At 32.3% G+C, this 15,838-nt stretch overlaps 1 protein-coding gene across 3 annotated transcripts in view; it reads right to left on the reverse strand.

The window, feature by feature from the left end:
- The window catches only part of LOC115874398 (glycoprotein 3-alpha-L-fucosyltransferase A-like), an 86,731-nt gene that overhangs the window by 40,834 nt on the left and 30,059 nt on the right, over positions 1-15,838 (reverse strand). The window contains exon 1 of one of the 3 annotated variants that reach the window (XM_030889556.1): positions 2,037-2,155. The exons of the other annotated variants lie outside the window; for them this stretch is intronic. The gene's annotated coding sequence lies outside the window, so the exon portion shown is untranslated. Of the gene's footprint in view, positions 1-2,036; positions 2,156-15,838 lie in introns of those variants that run through there. 3 annotated transcript variants of the gene reach the window in all.

The following is a 15,838-nucleotide window of genomic DNA, read 5'->3' on the forward strand; positions in this document are numbered from 1 at the left end:
TATACCTACTTTAATCATTTGATCCCGGCATTCAAAATAAGTTTTCAAATTGAACATAATCGGTAAAGTAACTTTTAATAATACAGAATCGCATTTTTAGCATAGTTTATTTATTTAATATTTAAAACGTGTACGTTGGACGATATCAAAATACTGTTAACCAAGAAACAAATCTTCATTTAATGAAGATGGAACAATATATAAAGGTACATTTTGCGATTTAAATTTTAAAAAAGATGTAGAATTTTTTACTACTAAATTCAGATGTGTCACATTGTACCTTCTAGCAAATCGGAGATGAAACCAACACATAACTGATAACACGAACCAAAATGCAAAAGCAATTCACAAATAGGTATTTGACACAAATTATAACTGGCAAGCATCTGCGTCCGTGTATCGTTCATTGTTCCGTCACTCCAATACCTACTATTGAAATATAATCTGTCATTTTTGAAATAAACCAATAAAACTGTTTTAAAACTGTTAAAACAACAAGAAACGACGCCATGACGGATTTATATATAAACCCATCCATAGTTAACTTAAAAAATATTCGAAACATTTTTAGTGAAATAAATGGATTGGTATGGACGTCATCTGCCTTTTTTCTGTCATCCTCTGTCGAAATCTTATCTGAGTAAAAAACAGAGTATAGTTCTTGTTAACTTAATCGGAAAATGGAAACTAAAGCTTTCCAAAACTATGGTAATCGCAAAACAATTTCCGATGCACGTGATCAACATTGAATGACAAGCGATGGCGACAGCGCTGCCAGATTGTGATGGATTTATGAGATGAAACTAATTTTAGAACTGACAAACAACATATTTATTATATCATTTTTTAAAGAGTTTTATGTTTTATTTTTAATTTAATAAGTAATATTTTAGTGATTTATTGATTTATTTGTTTTATAGCTTATTTTATTTATATTGCATACATATTGGCAAAAACTAGTCCATTATGAAGATTCTTATAAGCGTTATTATGGGTTATTTATTTATTGATGTACATCTTACAACGCCATTAGTGGTAAAAACAAGTAAGAGGGTGTTATTAATGCACAAACTAATAATCACAAAATTTAATAAAAACTAACTTTGAAAGTGGTATAATGTGCTTATCAATCAAACTTACTTTTCTGACTTCAGTCAAGGGTAATAAAGGGCCTTTATTGACACGTTCAAAATAGTTAAAAAAAACAGGGAAGCTACAAGCTCTTTGCTTCGACTGTTTAAATGCTTCGGCATATTTTCAACATACAAATGCAATACAAAAACTTGAAAATTTAGTTCTTAAAAGAACTGTTTCTGCTTAAAAGTGCAATTTTAAAAAAAAGACTATGAAAATAGGCAAAAAACGAGAATTACTCACAAAGATTCAACAACAACACGATGTTATACAAAATAATGACTGACACTAGGATAATTGTCAAATAATAAAGGACAACATTGCTGATCGCGGCGCAATGTGACCAACATAGCGGTAATATAATTCGGTTTAAACTAATTTTTGCAGCTTTAATCTTAATAAAATATTTGTTACAATCATTTGCTCTATAAAGTAAAATGAAGAGCTGCTCGGTATCTTAAATTATACAACAAATTTAAACACCTTTGCCAAAATTTCATTTAGTCAGGTTTATAGACTTTAGTGTCAGTATTGATATGATTGATGACGTGCATCGGAAAATGTTTTGCGATTACATATTCCTGATTTTTAAAACCTTTAAATTAAAAAATAGTATTTTGTTTTTACTGGGCGTTTTGGGCATATAATTTTGAGTATTAACTGCTAATAATTTTATTGCAATAAATAAAATATATCAATAAAATCCGTTATTATGCCTATTTTATCCCTTATCTGAGCAAAACATTTTATGGTATGATATTTCCCGAATATTTGAGCTTATCAAGTTTTAAGTTATTTAACCGTATAGGTATAGATAATTTTACATACCCAGTACTGTATTTTCTACCTTTATATGGTTCACTAAAAGACTTTAAGGAAATAAACGATATCAAAACACTTACCGCAGTTCTAAAAGAAATCGCAACCCATTTTCATTATCGCAAAACACTTGAAACGCATCGACTGGGACCCGTAGCGGTACTAATGGTACGATCATGTTAGGTACTAGCTAAGTAATTCTTTAGGTTTATAACCCATTGTACAAGGTGACAGAAAATTGCCGCATTTGCAAATTGTATGATGTATAATGATGCTAGCTACTTAGGTGATAAATAAAACCTATAAAATAAGTAAATTGAATATACAGTGTCGTAGAGAAGTCCGCACCATATGAGATTTTTATTAATTTCCTAAGGACACATTTTACTTCGGCGATAGTTTATGCTTTGAATTGGATTAAAAATTACTTAATAAAATTAATCTGTTCCTCTCGGGTATCTATCATATCTATGAAATTTGACATTTAAAGAAATAATTGGTTAAAAAATGGTTGAATTTTGAAACACTCTATATTTGAAAAAGTTGGCTCTTTCTTAATTTTACAGTATAATTACAAGTATACAAATTTTCAGCCATCTATGTAAGTATTCTACTATTCTGTTAAGTCTATAATAATATTATTTTAATAAATAGAATACGAGAAAATATCTCCAAAAAAGTCTTTCGGGTTCAAAATAAAATAGTTATTTTTGAAGTGAGCCTTCTTTACGCGCGTTGGAAGTAAAAATTCAAGGCCGTAAGACACGGCCTTGAATGATGGCCGTGGCGCACGAGCTAGCGAGAGGAAAAGAGGTAACGTCAGTGTTGCCACAGCCACCCCATTCGGGGTAGATCTACCTCCTCCCTACTCCGCATTTCATCGATAGGTCTGTAGCTTCCGAATACCACTCTAGGTAAAGCATCTAGCTCATTTTCCAGCTCAGAATTTAGAGTTAGTAACTCGTATTTTCATTCTAGGACACTGTCGTATTTATTTCAAACCAATAATTAACGAGAATATTCGCATAATTTAATAATTATTATTATTTAATATTTAAATTTGTATTAAGGATAAATAATCGTTGTACAAGATCAACTTATCCTGTATTATTGCCAGCTAAAACGTTCCTTTGTAAGAGTGTATTGTAAACAAAGTACTTATAGACGTGCTATTTATTTGTGGCGCATCTTTGTTAAAATAATTTTTGTAAATGAACTTATAGTTATATTTATTTTTTTATATATTACATATAATTTATTTTTAAGTGCCATTGAATCGAAGTTTACTGGAACAGATAAATTACAATTCAAATGATATAAAAATATGACTGAAAATTTAAAAATAGTTCGCTATCTATTTACAAAATAGGCATTTCATGTTCTATACCAATCTGCACTCTATAATAATAGCTCCCGTATATAGCGTTTAATGCCTTGGGAGCAGCAAGGTACATCTTCCCATGTAGGTACATGTAGCCGCCAAGGTATACAAGGAGGGTAATGTGGCTACCACTACGCTTGATAAGCAAAGATAAAGACGATGATAAAGCAAAGCAAGAATTCCCATTAACATACAAACTGGATAAAATTTTCTCACGTTTATGTCAGCATGAGAAAAAACAATCTAGCGATATGATTACATAACTTGGCTATAATTAATAATATTTGAGGGCTGGTTTCATCTCGTTGGAATTTGACTTTCGAAAAATCCGTCTGTCAAAAATAATCTTTTTACGTCAAGCAGTTTAAGCAGAATCGTGGTTAATCAATTACCCAACTTTTTGGAACACCCTGTATGATTTTTTAAAAAATTTCAAAATATGTAAAAAAACAAAATAAATTATGCGTGTCCAAGCGTTTTTCCGAATGACTAACCGTTTTTTAAATAACAAATATTGTAATATTTGAGGAGCGTTTTCACCCTCTTGGAATTTGAGATTCGAGAAACCCCTCCTTATCGAACCTCTACACCCCACAGTCAATCAGTTTGCCAAAAATCAGCTTTAAACATCAAGCAGTTTAAGCAGAATCGTGATTACTCAATGGTCATATTTTATGAAACACCCTGTATATATACATTTTTAAAAAACTCTTAAAATATGTAAAATAACAAAATAAAATATGCGTGTTTAAGAGTTTTTCCGAAAAACTCACCGGTTTTTAAATAAAAAATATTCTAATATTTGAGGGGTGGTTTCACCCCTTTAGAATTCGAGTTTCGAAAAATCCCTTCTTATCGAACATACACCCTAAAGTCAATCCGTTTTCTAAAAATCAGCTGTTTACGTCAAGCGCTTTAAGCAGGATCGTGATTAATCAATGACCAGATTTTTTGAAACACCCTTTATACATTTTTGAAAATCTTAAAATATGTAAAAAAACAAAATAAAATATACGTCTTTAAGCGTTTTTTCGGAAACTTGACCGTTTTTTTAATAAAAAATATTGCAATATTTGAGGGGTGGTTTCACCCCCTTGGAACTGGAATTTCAAAAAATCCCTTCTTATCGAACCTCTACACCCTAGAATCAACCTGTATGCCAAAATTAAGTTTCTTACGTTGAGTGGTTTGAGCAGGATCGTGATTAATCAGTGAGTCAGTCACTTAAGGATTTTATATATTAGTATAGATAGTCGGCAGATGAACTGCTAGCTGTAGGATTCGAGCCCACAACCTTTAGATTGGTAGACGAGAGCTATATCTCAGCTCCATCGGGCACCAGCAATCTACACTCACCGGCACGAAAAACAGGCACCTTAAAATATTGACGTATTTTAAAATTTAATATATTTTGTTCTAGCGATTTTGATGTTTTTTTAAAGTAATTTTTAGCTATGTTATTTGACTTTTTATTATCTCCTAAATTAAAAATGAAACTTTCTATCTGCCAATTATACGAGGGAAAACAAAATGATGATATTTGGTGAAGATACCCTGTGGACACACCCTTTCCACTCTCGGGGCAGCTTTTATAATTCCTAGAGGCACAACGGTCGCAGTAACATTGCCGCTACTTTAATAATTTCAAATATTCTTGCCCAGTAAGAAGGAAGATCGTAATTAAACTTTCTGTTTCATGTTCCTCATCCTCTTTAGTTTGCAATTTTGTAAAAGAGGTAAAAAAGCTAAATTTTAGCTGTCGATATACCTGTTTCTAAATAAGAAGTGTGTTTATCGAAAACTATCGAGTTTGTTTCATAATTTTTATTGCGGTTTATTAAGGATGTACTTAACTATGTATTTACCATCGTTGTGTTTTCCTTTCTATTTTTGTTCTGCGTGAAATAAAATTCACCATTCCGTCACTTTGTGGTATTTCAAAGTGCTTAAAAAATAAAGAATCCAAAGAATAGTTTGTCCGAGTTTGTTATTTCCGTGATACGCAGCTGAAATAAATTTATAGAAGACAATATACCACCAGAGAAAATGTTTAAGCTTATCAACATTTTACAACTGATTATACTTCTAATGGCCAATTAAAATATAAAACATTTCCGACAGTAAATTTACCAGGTATATTATAAAGAAATAAAGCATTCAAATTATTACTGTATTTTTTGAGCTGAGTTTTTTTGTTCCGATCATACGGTATTTAAATGTGGCAACCGTGGATATTCATATCTTTAAATAATATTGCCAAATCGACTCTGGTGAAAATGATTGCATTCGCTAGAAAGACCCTACAAGTCACGTGCGAGTAATTTTAACTCATCCATCCCCCTATATGAAAAAACGTTCTATCTATTATAAGAGTCCCAGTTGTATACTTTAGAAGCGACAACAATTAATGGGGTGCCTACGAAATATGTGTGACCAAAAAGAAACCTGAATACTGGGTGTTATTGCTATCTATGTAGAAAATCACCGTTTTATAAATATTACTTCATATGAACAATGTTTTTGGCGCTTTGTCTACTTATGAGTATTTCGTGAATTTATTATTTAATTTACCGATAACATAATATGTATCTTATTATTAAATTACAAACAATATATTAATTTTCTTAAGAGTCTTAAGAAGAGCCCTAATTTTCCCCATTGCCACTCAGAGACCTGGACATTGAAGTTGGCAATGAAACGTAAGATCGATGCTTTTGAAATGTGGTGTTATAGACGGATGCTGTGAATACCATACACAGCTCACCATACAAACATTTCAACACTCGAACATCTGAATATCGAATCTAGACTGTCGATATCAATAAATCAATCATACTTAAGATACTTTGGCCACATATCCAGGAACACCAATAGCCTAGAAAAATGAACGGGAAACGTCCTAGAGGGAGATCTCCAAACCGTTGGGTGGACCAAATAAAGACGATAATAGGTCACAGTCTGCATGAGGCTGTGGTACTAACGGTTTGGGTTATCAATTAATATGATGTAAACTTATTAGTACACACTTTATTAAAATACTTTAATCAAATACACAGTTTAAAGAAGGCTGAGTAAACTTATTCGTAGTAGTTGTTGAGAATGTATTGAGAGAGTGTGTGTGTGACATCGTTGACCGTTGACAGACGTGTTTTTATTACTCTATGGACGTGTCTCGATATTCGAGTATCACCAAGGATAGAGTAGGAATGTCGCTTTCAACATTGTCACCACAAGGCCAATACCGCCAATACGGCTGCGCAAGACAGAACAACATGGCGAGACACTTAGACAAGGAAAAAGAGGGGACGGGTAACACGCATATTCTCCCGTGATCGGATAGTGAGGCCAAAATTCGATCGGCGGCCATACTTTGGTGACAAGATTTCGAGGTGACACCGAGCGAATGTTGTTTTTTTGTGACAATTGTTTTGTTTTAAATTTATAAACTGTGTTGTTTAGTATGGTGAGATGTTCAGAGTATGGCTGCAAAGGCCGAAGCGAGAAAAAAGTGGCTGGAATTACATTTCACAGGTAAAAATCGATACACAACTTTTGTTATGTAGTCATAAAATGTACATTTTTTTCATTATAGCAGTAAAAATATGTAAAATGCTTTTAATATGTCTTGTACCACATCCAAACCAAACTATTTTTAATAATTCCAAGTAGTATTTTCAATATCCTGTATTATAATTAATGTTTGAAACTATAAATATTGCTACTCAGACCGGATTTCACCAATGGCGTAGGGAATTATAATCAGAGAAATACAATTTCTGCAATAAACATTTTTTTATATATTTTACATGTAAAAAAATGTATAAAGTATTGTTATCAAATATGTAAAATAATTGTAAACTATAAAAAAATGAAAATTTCTAGTGATAAAAAATCTATATGTATAGTTATATAAAACTTAAATTTACCTGCCAAGATTTGTTGGGGGTGGACAAAGTTGTGGTGGGCTACTTGTTACTACATACATATATTTTTTTAAATATTCTTTCAAAAAATTTGCTAACTTAAGTGTATAATAATAGTTTCAGTGAGGAATTAATAAAAATTTAAAAATAAATAAAATAACACAAAGCTTCTAGAATTGTTTTATTTTTTTCTGTACGCAAAAAGTAAGTACGAATCTGTACGCAAGTGTGAAGGGTAATGGCTAGAATCATTATTATACCGTATGGTCGAAAAAAAAACGACGTCCAGTTGGCTTGTAAATGACGATCGACGACATTCCCCATATAATTTTACATATAAAATGACAGCGATCTTCATCATTTCATAGCCATCGCTGACGCCGTCTTTTTTCGATGTCGTTTTGTATAGTTTTTATGTAATTTTATATGTAGAATTATATGGGGAATGTCATCGATCGTAATTTACAAGCCAACTGGACGTCGTTTTTTTCGATTAAACGGTGTAATAATGAATCTAGCCAATTCGATCGTAATTTACAAGCCAACTGGACGTCGTTTTTTTTCGATTAAACGGTATAATAATGAATCTAGTTAATTCTCTTCACACTTGCTTACGGATTCAATATTCAATGAATAATGTAATTTTTAATATTCATTTGTGAAACTGTCATTTCCAAACAAACAAGACGCCGTTTTTTTCCATCATACAGTATATATGTATATACACGTTTAAAATATATGTTATTACATTATTTTTTCTTTAATTTAATTATACATTATACACACGTTAATAAATAAATAATTGTCTTGATAATCAGTCCACTGTGACTGTTAAATAAATTTTGCATTATCGACTTAGATATTCTAATATTATAAAGGTGAGACTATAAAATACAAAATTGTATATGCATTACTCAAAAATGAACGATATATTAGTTTACGTTTTAATAAATATTTTGTACCGTCTAGGTATAAGCTAATTTCTGATGCTACGCCATTGGAGAATTTCGAGTGGTGACAACTTGCCTCACTTTCAGCTGCCGTGTTACCTGTCCCCTCTCTTTCCTTGTCTAAGGAGAGACACAATGAATGCGATATCGTAATGCCACCATACTCTTATAGAGTAATAGTAACGGCGTAACGACCTTGAATCGATTTCCAGTAATTCTATTGGCTGAAATTCTTGACAGATGAATTTGACAGATAAAATTTCTGACAGATGAATGTTTCAGCCAATAGAATTACTGGAAATCTATTCAAGGTCATTACGCCGTTACGCCGATACGCCGTTTTTAGGATAGTGTGGCTGCACCCTGAATGCGATATCATAATGCCACCATACTCTTATAGAGTAATAGGAAGGAGGAGGCGGATATTCCGACCCAGGAAACAGAATTATGAGGTTTTTTTCGCGAAAAAAAATTGAAAATTTGGAATTTTTTGGAAAATTTTTTAGAATTATTTTTTAGTTTCTAATTAAAAAAACATAATTTCTTGATAATATGGCAACATAGCTAGTAGATTAAATTTACAAGAAAGGTTCTCAAAATTTAAGCAAAGAAATATTTTTTGAAATTTTCAAAGTAAAATAACTCAGTTATTTTGGACTTATTTGAAAAATGGTAAAGAGAAAATATAAATATGTTTCTTTTATCTAGTGATATTGATTGAGATCTACTAGCCTTGAAAATAGATGTACTTATTTAAGACTCACCTTGTATAAATTTAATTTTAGTAAAACAGTCTAAAATTCACAGCTTTCATTTATCCAAGGAAACTGTATATTTTAAATATAAGAAGAAGCCAGAAACGAGAGGTGAAACCAATTTTATTCCTTTCGTAAAGTGTGTGTGAAAAACACTGTGATTTTTGTTCTCAACCTTAACAAATTTATAGCTTGGTTGACAGGGTAACAAGTGTACTTGGGGCAAGTATACTTGGACGCTGCGCGCATCTCACTTGTATTTGTGCTTGTATGCTGTGCTTGGATCTTACCAACTAGTTTATCCAAGTCGAATTGGAAAGTTTCGTAATATCCAAGTAAAGGTTGATTCTCACTATGCCTTCCGTTTCCATTCCATATCCATTCCATATCCGTTCCGTATTGTTTATTGTATTGACGCTATACGTAAGCTTCCGTTCCGTATCAGTTCCATACTTTTTATTGTACAATTGATATGATTGCGAAAGTTTTATTTTAAAAAATTGTATCTTTTGAAAAAGGAGGAGAGGTGAAAGAATAAATAAATATCGGCAAAATTTTAACAGAGCTGGTACAAATGTAAGAACTTGACAACGCTGTTTCCGATACGCTTCATTCCGTTTGCTAAAAAAATGTATGGAAGGAAAGGATATGGAACGGAAGGGAAACGGAACGGATAGTGTGCATTGTCTTATTCATTTACATGATATAATATTTTATGTAAACGGAAGGGAAACGGAAAGGAGCTGATATGGAAGGTATAGTGAGAATCAACCTTAATTAGGCTGGCTGCTAATCTACTTTGGTCCAAGTGTGAAATTTTCTAAAAAAAATGGCGTCAAGTGGGAACGACGTTGAAATCTGTAAAGGGTAGATTTTGAACTTTCGGCTTTACAAGTCACAACAGTTCCTTAAGTTGCACGGTTGTTACGCGTAGATTATTGTTTAGTTGCTGTGGGTTTGGAAGAAGGAAATTGAAAGAAGCTTCAAGTGCCTCATGCATAAGGATCCACATTTGAGTGTAACGTCCTAATTCTTTTCTTTTTACGAGTTCTTATACATTTTAAGTTCCCGTATAAGCATATCTGCAACTAATTTCACTACATGTATTACCAAATCCGACAGCTTACTATCTGTCCAAGTAGACTGTCGTGGAAACCAACTTGGGCCAGGTGTACTTGTACAAGTTATTTGGTCCAAGTTGTCATCCAAGTACACTTTACCTTGAGACTACAACTACTACAACCTTGAGATGAATCTCTCTCTCTTTCTGTCTTTATTCCTACAAGAGGAATGTAGTGGTCAGGTGTGAGGTTTGTCTCTATACTTCTCTGTCTTGTGCTTCATGTACAAGCGTGCGCAGTGGCTTGTGGGTGATCTTGGATAGCTGGTCTATCCATCGAGAGGGCGAGCGGCCTCTTGGTCTTTTTCCTGGAATCTTGCCATGTATAATGAGTATTTCCATACAGTCAGTATCCCTTCTCATACCGTGATCGAAATATTTAAGTATACGTGACTGTATAGAAGTTGAGAGACGTTCTTGGGATGATTAACAGAGACGTTGAGATGAATAACAACCTTGAAAAAAATATTTTTAACACAACGTAGGTTTCTTTATTTTATTTAAATTGTTTGTTATACAGTTGCCAAAATATCACCTCTTCAACTTTGTTGAACGGCCCTGGGTTGTTATACTTCAACCTGGTTTCAATTTTTACTCACATTGAGTGTTATTGCTTTCATAGCCCAAGACTTGGAAAACATCTTTTTTTGTGTTTTGATTTACTTACTCTTGTTTTTCTAAGAGGTTTTGGAATAATCCCTTTTTGAGAAAATAAGTTAATTGTTTTAATAAAAATGTTAATTTTTTCCAGATATGTTTTTACTCAAAACACAACAGTTTTAGATTTTGAGACATGGCGTAGTAGGGTTAAGCAATGTTCAACTATTCTCTTATTTAATTATCTTTGAATCTCTTCTGGTTTACAAGATCCCTGTAGTCATATATGGGACACCTTGTACATTAATCGAGTTAATTTAAGAGAACAAATTTCGATTTCAATGTGGCAACGTTGGGGGAAGCTGCTATCAACGAGCGATATTCCCAGGATACCACACTTCACCTCCTTTAGCTTGTGATGGACGTTTTTATTGTGGGAATTGAGAATGAGTCATTCGCGTATATTATGCACACTTAACACTTGGAGTATTTTTCATTTCTTTTATACCGGGTGCGTTTCAAAAGTGAGCCACTTTTGAAACGCACCCGGTATATATAACCTTTTTATTTTAATTTTTAGATAAAAAATAAGATTTAGTATGTTAGTATGACATAAATTAGGATTGATTGACGTATTCAATTGTTTTTGGTCACTTCGTGTTTCACCGGAAATGACTACAACTTTTGATTTTTAAATGTGGTACCCCCGGTATTTTTTGACTTTATTCGATAGAAAATGACACTCTGAATAGAATAACTTATCATATGTCAACTTTTGACATTTTCGCATGATATTTCGGTTTATTTGAAATTGTAACATACGGTTCATATCGACAACTTGATTCGAAATACCACGTGTGTGGTACCAAATTATTCGTAAAAAAATACTTTTTCCAAATATGCTCATGACTCTAATGAGCCACCCTTGTTTCATTTAAAAAAATTGAGATATGATTAAAAATACGATTTGGACATCTTTTAACCGGCCAGGACAAGACAAACATTAGACGATGAAATCTTTTTTTCTAAGGCTCCTTGATTATAAATTAGTGTTTTTAACACATAACACTCTAAATAGAAATTTAAAATACGATTTTTTTGTAATCGAAAATGTTAAAAGTTGATACATATGTCATTCTATTCAGAGTGTCATTTTCTATTAAATAAAGTAAAAATATACCTAGGGTGCAATTTAAAAATCAAAAGTTGTAGTAATTTCCGGTGAAACAGGAAGTGACCAAAAATAATTGAATACGTAAATCAATCCTAATTTATGTCATATACTAACATACCAAATCCCGTTTTTTTTATCTAAAAAAAATAAAAAAGTTATAGGGGTGAGCCACTTTTGAGACGCACCCTGTATAGTATCGCAGTTGAATAAGTTGGAGTTTCATTACGAGGTCTTTGAACTTACTCCCTCAAAATAAATAAATAGGTTATTTATTCTGACTCTGACGAAATAAAAATTGTTTAAAAACCGTGGTTTCATCAGAACAGTTTATTTTTTAATCTTTTTATAAAGAAAAAAGAAACCCTTTATCAATACATTCGAGTATCGGATAATCGGGACTCCACTATATTTATTTTGACAAATATCTTGACAATTCTAAAATTTCTAAAAGATGCATAATATCGTCTTTTGTAGACTATGACACGGTGCTATGACCATGATTATGACGGAGGACTTAACAAAAAATTGTTTTTTATTAATAAGTAACCATGACGACGTTTTGACATTTCTGCCTTTAATTAGTTTTTCGATTTCAATAGCGGTTGGGCATTTTGCAATTCCTTTAAAAAGATACTTTAAAGTTTTTTTAATTTAAAAAGTATTATAACCCTTCCAAAAACTAGTTAAAAGTTATACAAGATCAAAGTAATTCATAACTAAAAATATGATAATTTTTTGTGATGATTTTAATATGCATATTAGCATAAACCATTTAAAATGATTTTTTGTCTCATGCAGAAAGCCCAGATTTTGACCTGGTGCAGCTTTTTAAGAGGATCGAGTAGTGACCACCGCCCGGCCATAAAAGCCAGGTAGACAAACTGTTCCATAGAAAACAATGCAGTAGAAAAAGACAGCACTAAGTTTGAAGTTCCTAGATAGAACTAAAGCTGGTAATTGTTTGTTTACACACGATTTTCGGTCATTTTCGGAAGGTATAATAAGTTTGGTTAATAAACAGAACCGAACTATCAATTTTGTAAAGGACTGATTTAATTTTATTGGAGTATACCGGAAGAAAGTGTAAAATAGCCTTGCATATTTTAAAGAACTAATATTTACGGTGAAAAAGTATACAATTACAACCTACTGAAAACGTGCATCCATCAGGGAGATTTATATCTGCAGAATATGCTGCCGAAGTTTCCGGAATACAGTTCGGACCACCCTGTATAGACTTTGCTATAATGTTTCATAGACAACTTTTAAATATTGCAAATATTACAAAATAGCTAAAATCTTACCTGTCCGAAAGATTAAGCCTCAGATCATCACTCATTAAGCCAGATCATCACTCATTTATTTCTATTACCGATTTATTATTTTATATTAATTTATATTTATTTAAGTATATTCTTATTAAATCTTTTCCAAGTCGATAATAACTATGATTCAGTACGATATTTTATAGTAGTGTATTCAACTGGCAATATAAAATTAACGATGCATTTCATGAATCGTTGCATTCTAGGTTTTTTTTATTTTTACACCATAATTTAATTTTAAACGCGTATTCACATTCACGCACCTGGGGGATAATTACGTGGGTATTACTAATAGTCTAAGAGCTGGCTACATAAAAAACCTTATCATCGTTACATGGCTAATTTTTTGTGTGAAGTATCCTTTTGTGTAGCCATTATGAAATAGTTATGTCTGCCAACGCGGTCCCGGGGCTTAAAGCGGGGGCGGCCAATCGAAAGGGTGAACTTTTGACAGTAAAAATATTATAAGATACATGAGTTATAATTGCGAAAATAGCTTTTATTTATTATTAATTAACGTGGAAAATTGCGACAACGCGAAAGAGGTATGAAATTTTAAAAATTATTAAAAAATGAAATTTGAAGAATGAAAAAAATTATGGCATATTTGCATTCCGATTGGTGAAATCTCATATCTATTTATTTTAAAAGCCGTATGCAAAAGGGCAGACAAAAAGATCGTGGCTCAATCAGCTGCAGACAGTTATCAAAAGCGCGATATTACTCTAGCGCTTTATTCAGGGAACGCTGGCCCCCTCATCCATTTAAGTATAGATATATCATATAATATACGATTATATTATAAATATATTTTTTTATTATTTCAATAACGATTTTTTGGTCTGTCCTTTTGCATACGGCTTTTTAAATTAATTAACAATAAACATGATATTCCACCAACCGACATGCATGTATGCGATGATTTTCTTTTGTCAAAATTCTATGCCTCTTTCGCGTTGTCTGCCGGCATTTCAGCCACGAGAAAAATGTCTGTCAACAATTTTACACGTTTCCTAATAATAAATAAAAGCTATTTGGCAATTATAACTCGTGTACCTTCTAATATTTTTAGTGTCAAAATTTCACCGTTTCGATTGGCCGCCCCCGCTTTAAGCCCCGGGATCGCGCTGGCAGACATGACTATTTCACAATGGCTACACAAAAGGATACTTCACACAAAAAATTAGCCATGTAACGATGATAAGTTTTTTTTATGTAGCCAGCTCTCGGTCTATAATAATAATGATTTCAGTATTAAAAATTGATATTAGTTATTAATGCAAAACTTTTACATAATTAGTATGACTGTTCTTTTATTTATTGGATTTTCGTTTGTTAGTAATAATTTAACATAGTAGTGTAAAATGTAACGTAGTGTAACTATGTTAATAAATTTTTTACTAGTTTTACGGACACCATAAAATGTATTTTTTAATATTATTTAAAAGCATGAAATAAAAATTCTGTAATAAAAAGATTGAAATTGATTGAAATTTAAAAAAGCACGTCAACTTTTGACATTTCAATTATTTTTTTATTTATTTTATTTTATTGTAGTTGGGCCAAACTGGTTAACCTGATTTTTTTACAACGGAATATAACTTAATATTAGTTATTGTTGTATTAAGGGCATTATAAAAGTTGATTCTCACTATACCTTCCGTTTCCATTGCATATCCGTTCCGTATTTTTATTGTATTCACGCTATACGTAAGCTTCCATTCCGTATCAGGTCCATACTATTGGAAAATTTATATCATTACGAAAGTTTTATTTTAAAAATTTGTACCTGTTGAAAAAGGTAATAGATTTAATTCAGAGGCGCAAGAATAAATAAATGTTGAAGAGTAAAAGAGAACTTGACAACGCTGTTTCCGATACGCTTCAGTCCGTCCGCCAAAAAAAATTATGGAAGGAAAGGATATGGAACGGAAGGGAAACAACACGGATAGTGTGCATTGTCCTATTCATTTACATGATGTTTTTTTTTACAATTGTATACGGAAGGGAGCTGATATGGAATGATATGTGAGAATCAATATTAAAGCTCCGCGCGCACTGCATCGGATCGGACCGACCGGCAAAAGCGACTGCGACCGTCGTACATATAGACGGCGCCGGCGTCCACTAAAACATTTCGGCCTGTAGAGGCCAGATTCCTACCTCTACCTCTCTACGATAGTCGAGTCACCGCCTTCGCCGTTTCTCGCCGGACTGGTACCGATTCAGTGCGCGTACACCTTAAGGGTGTAATTACCGGGGGCAATGTTTTTTGCAGTAATGGACAATAATTGCCCGAGGTTATTAAACACTTTTTAATTTCCGTGGTGCATACAGTATGTCCCCTGATTATCTTTACAAGAGGGGACACTTTTTTATTATTGGCATTTTGAGAAAAACGCATCCTTCATAAAAATACTGCTTGTTCTAAAATAGTTAATCCCGTTTATACTTCTCCAAATTTTCATACCGTTTTAGAAAAAATTAGAAAAAAAAAAATGAAAATATGGTTGAATTTTTTCAGAGTCCTAAAAATAAAAAGGCGTTTCTTAGGTAGTATACTTTCGATTTCATTCTTTGATAGATGGTTAATATTAATTTTCATTAACGTCATATTTTTTGCTTTTGTTAAAGTATCACATTTTCCGAGAGAACTATAC

This window comes from Sitophilus oryzae, unplaced genomic scaffold (genome assembly GCF_002938485.1).
Source record: "Sitophilus oryzae breed Bouriz unplaced genomic scaffold, Soryzae_2.0 scaffold_1274_pilon_pilon, whole genome shotgun sequence".
NCBI lineage: Eukaryota > Metazoa > Arthropoda > Insecta > Coleoptera > Curculionidae > Sitophilus > Sitophilus oryzae.